This window comes from Ostrea edulis, chromosome 10, assembly GCF_947568905.1.
Source record: "Ostrea edulis chromosome 10, xbOstEdul1.1, whole genome shotgun sequence".
NCBI classification, from domain to species: Eukaryota; Metazoa; Mollusca; class Bivalvia; order Ostreida; family Ostreidae; genus Ostrea; species Ostrea edulis.
Window position 1 is genome coordinate 19,220,900 of NC_079173.1, and position 11,273 is coordinate 19,232,172.

Here is an 11,273-nt window from a genome sequence, read left to right on the forward strand (position 1 = left end):
ATTGCTATTCATTTACACATATTGGACACAGTCTACTTCATGACTATGATACTGCACCATACACTGAACACTTGTTTTAAATAGTACCATTTAGATGCGAATGAAAATCACATGGAATTAAGTTAACACTAAGGAACCCAGTAACTGGATGTTTTATGACTTTTAAAATAACATAAAAGAATAGACAAATTGGCTTAGTAGTAAATAAAACACCTTACCTCAGAAAGGCTGGATCATATGCAGCATTAATTATATGCCATGTATAGAGCTGGGAAAAGTTTCCTGATTAATATAAACTGATATGCAGAAAAGCATAAAATCGTCCTTCCTGATTGACTACCGTGTTCAAACTGAATTCCGCTCGGGTTGGCGGTTTAAAGTCCAGTAAAGTGGGGTTCCAATTAGTACACAGTAAAAAGAGGCTCTAAACAGAATTTGGGGTGTGTTCGATATATACACAAAATAAGAGCATATTTATTTACATTACATACAAAATGATAATAAGGGGACATTAATGTGACAGTCACTTTTCAACATTGGTTCACGTTATAGAGCAAATTTGCATGTAAGGTGTTGCCACCCGTGCATTTATATAAAATATAAGTTGTTAATTTGCTTTGAGTCAAAGCGAAATTACAAACCAGAACAAATCATACACAAATGCACTTGTTTATCGAATCAGTTGAGGAACGTAGATACAATACCCAGGTGATAGTTTGATATTTCTGCATACATATAGGAAGTTGATGGTGACGAACCTTAATTTTTCCTAGCTGTCATAAACCTATGTGTTCTTTTACCATTGATGTCCCAAATCAATAAAGAAAGAAATTCAAATATAAAACACAGATAGAGAATTGTGCAATGCTTTTATTTCGAGTTGACTGGATAATTTCTGATCAACAAATTTAATGGAAAATATATTTTTTAGAAAATAGACAAATTATTCATCATGGATTTAACGTACTTGTTTAGTGCAAATATCATGCATTTGATTCATTCTAGAAAATTATATATTTCATCTTTGGAGCGTTGATCAATTCAGGTTAATCATGAGTATTTTAATTCAGAGACTTGAATAGCAATAACATAACAACGTTACCGAATGGAATCTTTGATGCATTGACGAAGCTAGAGACACTGTAAGTATATCTATATACATAATAATTATTTGTATGCAGAGAAGGTGAAGATATTGAACAATGTTGAACAGTGATGAATCTTATATCTATCATAAGCAATACAAAATTAAGAGATGGATCAAACATGGATCCCTGGGTAAACCAGACATGGGAACAGGTGTTAAAGAAGAGTAATCATTCCATATTGACCGACTAAGCATCCCGTGTCGACCGGTCACATATAACATAGGCCCTATAATCGGAGTGATCCGCATTCAACACCAGTGTGTAAAGAATGGCCTAACAATTAGAACGAAACGTATTAGATATAATTTGACTAAACAGCAGGTTGTTTTGGTAAATTAGATCTTTATAACGAGCATATAATTTGCGAAATATTCACTTTAAACAAGACTGTTGAAACTCCTGTAATATCAACTTGTTTGTAAGAAGCCTACCTTGATTAAAAAAAGAGCATACGGAGAGCAAGGTTTTCGGTATCGAATCAGTTAAGATATATAAAAATCATATACAGGTGATAATGGACTAGTTCCTACATGTCATGTAGATATGGGATGTTGATGAAGAAGCTAAACACATTTCGTGTGTCATTAGTTTGTCGTTAAAATCTATTTTCAATAAAATATTTTAGAGGTGTAGAAGTATATGTAGTGTCTTTTATTTAAAATATGTTTGGATATTTCGAATCCATATCTGAATGAAAATGATTTTGTTAATAGGTAAAACGTCGTCGATATATCTAAATGTAGAGCTGAAGGCCCAACAACTATAGTTCTAATAATTTACTAGTCACTATTACAGATGGACGAGATGACTGTAACTATTTCAAGCTAACACATTACAAAGTCACAATGTAGATATAAAGATGTTATTATATATGATCTATCCTAATCAACATGGTCATATTCCACAAATGTCCATGATATTGGGTCATTAGCTTAGACCTCTGTGGGGTTTGACCTGTGTACCCACTCCTGTACCTTGGCTGTTCTTGTACTATACGATTACTCTCCACATCCTTCATACACCGGTTACATCAGGATAACTGTAGTAGACCACAGGGAGAGGACCTGTTTTGATACACATCCACAAACTGTAATATATTACTTATACGCACTGAGTGGCGTTAGATTACATATAAATACACACACAGCATTATCTTATTTGCAGATAACACATTCTGGACATATCTTATGTTTAAGACAATACATTTATATTTTTGTCTATTGGAAAGACTCCTCAAATACATTGAAGTTTTACATTACATTCCTATGCATTTACAGATATTGGACAAAGTCTACTTTATGACTATAATACTGCACCATACACTGAAAACTTGTTTCAATTAGTACCATTTTGAAACGAATGAAAATCACATGCATGAAATTAGGTTAACACTAAGGAACTCCGTAACTGGATGTTTTAGGACTGTTAAAATAACATAAAACAATAGAAAAGCTGCTGTGTAGTAAAGAAAACACCTTACATCAGAAAAGCTGGATCATATGCTGTATCATGTATACGCCATGCATAGATTCGGAACTAGTTTGTTGATCAATATAAACTGATATGCAGAGAAGTATGAAAACGTCAATCCTGCTAGACTGCCATATCCAAACTGAATTCCGTATGTGTTCGTTTACCATTAACATCGCAAATCAATAAAGAGATATATTCAGATATAAAACACAGATAGAGGAGTGTGTTAAAAAATTATGTGATGCTTTTAGATCGAGTTGACTGGATAATTTCTGATTAATGTAAAACTTATACGGTACCAATTAAATATACATCCGTATTTTCAAGCTAGTAACGATGTACTTACCTACTGGGCTGTAGAGACCCTCGGGGACTAACAGTCCACCAGCAGAGGCCTCGACCAAATGGAAAATATAATTTTTAGAAAATTGACAAGCCATTTATGATAGATTTAAACTACTTGCTTACTGCAAATATCATGCATTTGCGTATTGAATCATTTTAGAAAATTATCTATTTCATCATTGGAGCTTTGATCAATTAAGATTAATCAGGAAATCTTTTTGATTCAGACGCTTGCGTAACAATAACATAATAACGTTACCAAATGGAATCTTTGATGCATTGACGAAGCTACAGCACCTGTAAGTATAAATATATATACATAACAATTATTTGTATGCAGAGGAGGTGAAGATAATGAACAATGTTGAACAGTGTTGAATCTTATATCTGCATGTATTATAAGCAATGTAAAATTAAGAATTGGAGAAACATGGACCCCTGGGTAAACCAGACATGGGAACAGGTGTTTAAGAAGAGTAAGCATTCCCTATTGACCGACTAAGTATCCCCTGTCGACCGGACACATCCACCATGAGCCCTATAATCGGAGTGATCCGTAGTCAACGTCAATGTGTAAAGAATGGTCTAACTATTAGTATGAAACATATTAGACATAATTTGACTCAACGACAGGTTGTACTGGTAAATTAGATCGTTGTAACGAGCATATAATTTGCGAAATGTTGACTTTAATCGAGACTGTTGAGACTCCTGTAATATGAACTTTTTTTCAGTATCTTGCCTCGATTAAAAAAATTATCATAAGTCTAGCAATTCAGGCACATAAATACCCAATAAAAGTGATAATTGAATACTGCTAAATAGTTATAAATCAAGGTTAACGATGGAGAAGCTGAAGTCATCGTGTTTGTCATCAGGTTGAGTGCTTAGTTTCCTTTTGAAATGTATGTTCAATAACATTTCTAAGTACGATACAAAAATAGCAGGCTATATGGTTTCTTTTATTTCGACTTCACAATATATCGAAATGACTATTTGAAGGTCAGGAAAGATGTTATTTGTCATGTAGAATCCTTTGAATAAATTCTATTTCAAGAGAATATAAAATAGGTCAGCTAACAAAGGAGCATAATTCGTGTCCATTTGAATTCTAACAGACCGTTAGTAGACCTGGTCACCAAAGACTACGGAGATATATTATTAGTGAGAAAATCCAACATCTTTTTAAAATCAACTTCAGAATACGTGTTTGCCGAGTCAAGGTGCTGTTGAACAAGATGATTTCTTGATTGACTGATCAATAGAGATTAATATTTCTCTTTTCCATACGAAAAGTGTAACAAAATAAAAGCAATATCGATGTTTTATATCACACAGGGGATGCTTACTCTTCCTAGGCACCTTATCCCACCTTTGGTGTGTCCAGGGTCTGTGTTTAACCATCTGTCTATTTTGTATTGCTTCGGTGGGTCAGATTTTAAAACAACTTTCTATACAATGTATTCCAGACTGTGCAAACCCCAAACCCCCCCCCCCCATTATATTCCCCCAACAAAGTTTGGGAACACACTGTTTTACTCTGTTTCTTATCATTATCATTATTATTATCATTATCATTATGTTCCCCAACAAAGTTTGGGAAGATTGGTTTTACTTTGTTTCTTATTATTATCATCACACAGAGTTTGGGAACATATTCTTTTTACTCTCTTTCTTATTAAGGTCTTCCGGTTCCAAATGAAGACCTTTTTTCTTATTCTTATGTTTCTTGTCCTCTTTTTTGTTGTTATTATTATTATTATTATTATTATTATTGTTCTTTTTTCCCGATTTTGTGCACACGATTTCTCGGAAATGACCTAACAGATTTTTATCAAACTGTCTTTAAAATGTTCTTGGATTAAAAGATTAACAAACAGTCACAAACCATGGGTGGATAATCTTTGGCAGTACATGGCAGTGAGGTGGTAAAAAAATTTATAAATTTTGGAGATGAATATATTTATACTATTATAAACCATAGCAATGATTTTTGGCGTGATGTTTTTCAATCATGGTTAGCAATGATTCGAGCAATGGATGAAAAGTATTTCATGCAAAAACTCAGTTCTATTCCAGTATGGCATAACACAAATATGTGTGTTGGTAATAAAGACATTTATGTTAAAACATGGTATCAACATGGTGTGAAAATAATTGGAGACTTTTTAGATAAAGATGGAATTTTTTTATTACTACAAGATTTTTCACAAAAATTTAGACTAGCAAATGTATGTACAATGCAATACAACAGTATTACCAGTACTATATCTAAGTTTTTAAAGACTTTGTCTGTTAAGAGATCAGATGTTAAAGAAAATTGTATACCATTTATTCCTTTTTACTTTGAATTTATACTGTTGAATGATAAATGTTCCAGAGTGTTATATGATATGATAAATAGTAATGATCTCATACCCAAATCAATTCAAAAATGGAACACTGAATTATCTGTCCACTTGATTGGCACGCTGTTTTTGGCTATATTTAGATCTAAAACTTCATAGTTATTTCGGATTTCAAACATTTCGGTTGAGCATCACTTAAGAGACATTATTTGTCGAAATGCGCATCTGGTGCATCAAAATTGGTACCGTACAAGTTTTACATTTAGAAGGCAATGTTTCTGTCAAAGAGCTGTTTAAAGTTTGTTTTAAAACAAGTACTGATACCCAAGTTCAGTGGTTGCAGTACCGAATTCTTTACCAGCTTTTTCCTACGAAATATTACCCCAAGAAAATCAGTATAATTTCAAATGACTGTTGTTCGTTTTGTAAAGAAAATGTAGAAACAATGCAACATATGTTTATGTCTTGTTCTTATACTTTAGCACTGTGGAATAATCTTTGCATGCATATTTTCAGAAAAAACATAAAAAAGAATTGGTTTTAATGTTAGTAATGTTATTTTGGGTGAAACACCTCTCAGTTTGTGTAATAAAGTTGTTAATTTCATAATTATGTATACCAAACAATATGTTTTCAATTGTTCAAAACAAAACAAAATTCCTCATATCACTGGGCTGATATATTATCTTTCTTTCAAATACAAAGTTGAAAAATTTGTAGCAATTAAATCATATGAAGTTTTGAAATTTGACAGACTTTGGGAAAACTGGAACATTATTTTTGATCTGTAACCTAGAATAAGAAGTATTCAACCAATAATGCTGAACTAGTAGTGTGAAAGAGTGTGAGAATGTATAAAATGATTAATATGTATCTTCATAACTATTACTGATGATTATGTGAATATGGAAAAAAAATTATAATAAAAAAAAAAGAGAGAGAGATTCAGATATAAATCACAGATAGAGGAGTGTGTTAAAAATTATGTAATGCTTTTAGATCGAGTTGACTGGATACTTTCTGATCAATATAAAACTTATACGGTACCAATTAAATATACATCCGTATTTTAAAGCTAATAACGAAGTACTTAAATACTGGGCTGTATAGAACCTCGGGGACTAACAGTCCACCAGCAGAGGCCTCGACCCAGGGGTCATAATGTAAAATTTATACGGTACCAATTTTGATGCACCAGATGCGCATTTCGACAAATAATGTCTCTCCAGTGATACTCAACTGAAATGTTTGAAATCCGAAATAACAATGAAGTTATAGAGCTATTATAGCCAAAAACAGCGTGCCCAAAAAGTGGAGTCAAATTCGTCTAAGGATAAGAGCTATGCATGAGGGAGATAATCTTTAATTTTGAAATGAATTTCTAAATTTTATAACAGCAATTAAATATGCTTCCGTATTTTCAAGCTAGTAACGAAGTACTTAGCTACTGGGCTGTAGAGACCCTCGGGGACTAACAGTCCACCAGCAGAGGCCTCGACCAAATGGAAAATATAATTTTTAGAATATAGACAAGCCATTCATGATAGATTTAAACTACTTGTTTACTGCAAATATCATGCATTTGCGTATTGAATCATTTTAGAAAATTATATATTTCATCCTTTGAGCGTTGATCAATTAAGATTAATCAGGAAATATTTTTCATTCAGAATCTTGGGTAACAATGACATAGCAACGTTACCAAATGGAATCTTTGATGCATTGACGAAGATACAGGAACTGTAAGTATATATGTATACATAACAATTATTTGTATGCAGAGGAATTGAAGATAATAGACAATGTTGAACAGTGTTGAATCTTATATCTGCATGTATTATAAGCAATGTAAAATTAAGAATTGGAGAAACATTGACCCCTGGGTAAACCAGACATGGGAACAAGTGTTTAAGAAGGGTAAGCATTCCCTATTGACCGACTAAGTATCCCCTGTCGACCGGTCACATCCACCATGAGCCCTATAATCGGAGTGATCCGTAGTCAACGTTAATGTGCAAAGAATGGCCTAACAATTAGTATGGAACATATTAGACATAATTTGACTCAACGACAGGTTGTACTGGTAAATTAGATCGTTGTAACGAGCATATAATTTGCGAAATGTTGACTTTAATCGAGACTGTTGAGACTCCTGCAATATAAACTTTTTTTCAGGATCTTGCCTCGATTAAAAAAAAATATCATAAGCATAGCAATTCAGGCACATACATACCTAATAAAAGTGATAATTGAATACTGCTAAATAGATATAAATCAAGGTTAACGATGGAGAAACTGAAGTCATCGTGTTTTTCATCAGGTTGAGTGCCTAGTTTCCTTTTAAAATGTATGTTCAATAACATTTCTAAGTACGATACAGAAATAGAAGGCTATATGGTTTCTTTTATTTCGACTTCACAATATATCGAAATGACTATTTGAAGGCCAGGAAAGATGTTATTTGTCATGTAGAATCCTTTGAATAAATTCTACTTCATGAGAATATAAAACAGGTCAGCTAACAAAGGAGCATAATTCGTGTCCATTTGAATTCTAACAGACCGTTAGAAGACCTGGTCACCAAAGACTACGGATATATATTTTTAGTGAAAACATCCAACATCTTTTTAAAATCAACTTCAGAGTACGTGTTTGCCGAGTCTTGGTGCTGTTGAACAAAATGATTTCTTGATTGACTGATCAATTGAGATTAATATTTCTCTTTTCCATACGAAATGTGTAACAAAATAAAAGCAATATCGATGTTTTACATCACACAGGGGATGCTTACTCTTCCTAGGCACCTGATCCCACCTCTGGTGTGTCCAGGGTCCGTGTTTGCCCAACTGTCTATTTTGTATTGCTTTGGTAGGTCAAATTTTAAAACAATTCTCTATACAATGTATCCCAGACTGTGCATCTTTTTTTCCCCATTATATTCCCCCAACAAAGTTTGGGAACACACTGTTTTACTCTGTTTCTTATTATTATTATTATCATTATTATTATGTTCCCGAACTAAGTTTGGGAACATTGTTTTACTCTGTTTCTTATTATTATCACACAAAGTTTTGGAACATATTGTTTTTACTCTCTTTCTTATTAAGGTCTTCCGTTTCCAAATGAAGACCTTTTTTTCTTATGCTTATGTTTCTTGTCCTATTTTTTGTCATTATTATTTTTATTATTATTATTATTGTTTTTTCCCGATTTCGTGCACGCGATTTCTTGGAAATGACCTGACAGATTTTTATCAAACTTTCAGGAAAGATGCACCATCAAATGAACTAAATTCCTTTTCTTTTTCGATATTTACTTCCGGTTCGTTAATTACGTCCGATATATCAGAGATGCTATATCTCGACTTCTAGATGTGACATACGCATATCATTTATTCGGCCGTCAATTTTGCTCGTCACCGGAAGTGAACAAAGAAAACGTCAAATTCAAAATTATGCGTCTAAAACGAAACTTGCATGGTATGATTAGGTATCTTTAATAGTTTCAGAAAATGTGATACTTGCTGGAAAAACACTTACTGTTAAAAAAAAGTAAATTCCGCGTTATGGAGAAAAATGTTGAAAAATTGGTCTTTCTTTGTCACTATATATCTCGCTAATAAATCAAGTCTTTGATTTGATTTTCACATATATTATTGACATTATCTATTTCTAGAGTAACGTCCATTTTTTCCAAAATGTTTCTTCAATACGTGAGATATGTCCGATTTTCGATTTTAAAAAGAGATTTTGTCAAGACGTTTTGTCATAAACGTTCAAATATTTCATTTTGACACTTTTAGAGATATTAGATCTTGACAGATGTGACATACACATAAAATTATTTTGGCCGTCACTTCCAATCGTCATCGGAAGTGAAGAAAGAAAACGTCAAATTTCAAAACTCTGTGCTTGAGACGAAATTGGCATGATGAAATAAGGTTTCTTTTATAGTTTCAAAAGTGCAATACTTACCGGAAGTTAAAACAGCAACTTCCGGTTTATTGAGAAAAAAATTCAAAAAATGGTTATTTCTTTGTCCTCATAAATCACGCTTGTAAATCATGTGTTTAATATGATTTTCACATATATTATTAACATTATCCATCTTAAGACCACCGTCAATTTTTTTTTCAAAATTCACTGTCATTTGTGAGATATGTCCAATATTTGTTAATATTTTCTGCGGCTGTTTTCTCGTAAACGGTCTGATATTGAGTCTTGAAAATTTCAGGTTTCTTAAATAGTGACTTGTATACGTAACATACGAGTTTCACTTCTGTCGCCGTCAATTCGGTCGTCCACCGGAAGTAGCTTAAATATGTAATTTTCCATTTTTTCATTTCCAATGCTCATAATATCGTCTAGTATAGTATAACAAGTCATATTATTTCAACCGGAAGTTGATTATTAGAAACCGGAATTTGTCCAAAAAATCTCTATTTTTCATCGAAACTTTTAGTGGAGATTTCTGCACGCTCAATGTGGACTTTTTAGTCGTTTTATGGACGTCCGAGATACCGGAAGTGAATGAAATAAAACGAATGTTGTTTATCATTGACAAATAATATCTTTTATTTGTTTGTCGCTCTGTTTTTAATAATGTAGATGTTTATTCCTTTCATATAAAGTCATTCTTCACTAATTGAATTATTCCAGTTAATATTCTGTCTCGTCAGAAATTGGATGGAAGACCTACTTGTTGCTCGCAACGAGATCGAGTGTAGTTATTATTATTATTTTTCTCCGGTACTTTTGTGTTTGGGAGTGTTCCCAGAAACTACAAAAGGTATTGACATGAAACTTTCAAGGATGGTAGTATGGCGTTTGTAAATGTGTAGAACGATAGTCATTTTGTTCGCACATGCATGCACGCACATGCACGTGCATTACAATTTGGGTATAAAAATTGGAAAATCAAAATATACAAGGGATCGATATGAAACCTTTATAGGATGATAATATATCATTTGTAGATGTGAAAAACGATTTTCGTACGCTAACTTTGTAATCAGTCTCACTTTTTGTTGTTCGTGGAAATGGTTTGAAATCCATGTCTTAGGTAGGTATTGATATCCTTAACTGATCTAAATGGTCACAATTACCAATCTGCATGCACTTGCACGTGCGCTTCTTTTGATTGGATAATACTAAAATGTCTGTAACTCCCTTATGAATGATGCGAATTATTTGGTATTCACAGCATAGGTAGATAATACAGTACACGACACGAGTTTTATGCGTGTTCCACGCAACACGGTGGAACAAATTTGCCCCAAACACGGTGGACCTTTAAAATTGTCGGCACCTTTGAAGTCCTATTTTTCCGCGCGAGCTAGACATTGAAGTCCACGGAAGATCTCCGTGGATGCCACCGCGCATCTCCGTGGATGTCACCTGTACCTCCGTTGATGCCACCGTGTATCTCCGTGTGATAAAACAAAGAAATAATATCCGAAATAATTCTCCCAAAAAACCTTTTCGCTTGGCCAGCAGGTGGCATGGGGGCCACCCCATTACTTATTTAGAAATTAGCTATAAATCATTCAATTCCTGTAATTGTTGATTAATGATACGTTGGTGTTTTCGGTACATATCCGTATGTAGAATTCCCTGCAGACGTTCACACCTTTTTATGAAACGTCGAAATTCTCGACATCCTGTATATAAACACCTGTGTTATTCCTACCACTCGTCGGTACATTGTTTCACGGCACGTGCAGCACAATTTCACCAAATAGAAGAAGGGTCATGAACAACGACAATCACATGTCAGTAATTCAATTTGATAAACAGCAGTTCAAAGAAATATGTACCATAAACAATGATTTATTTTTACGTAAAGTTTTCATTGTAATTAGGAATATGTGATTAAGGTCAGCTATATACATGTACATGTTTACATTGGAGATGAATTTCATTATGTACTCAACTGTGAAGCAATGTGAGCAAAGAATCAA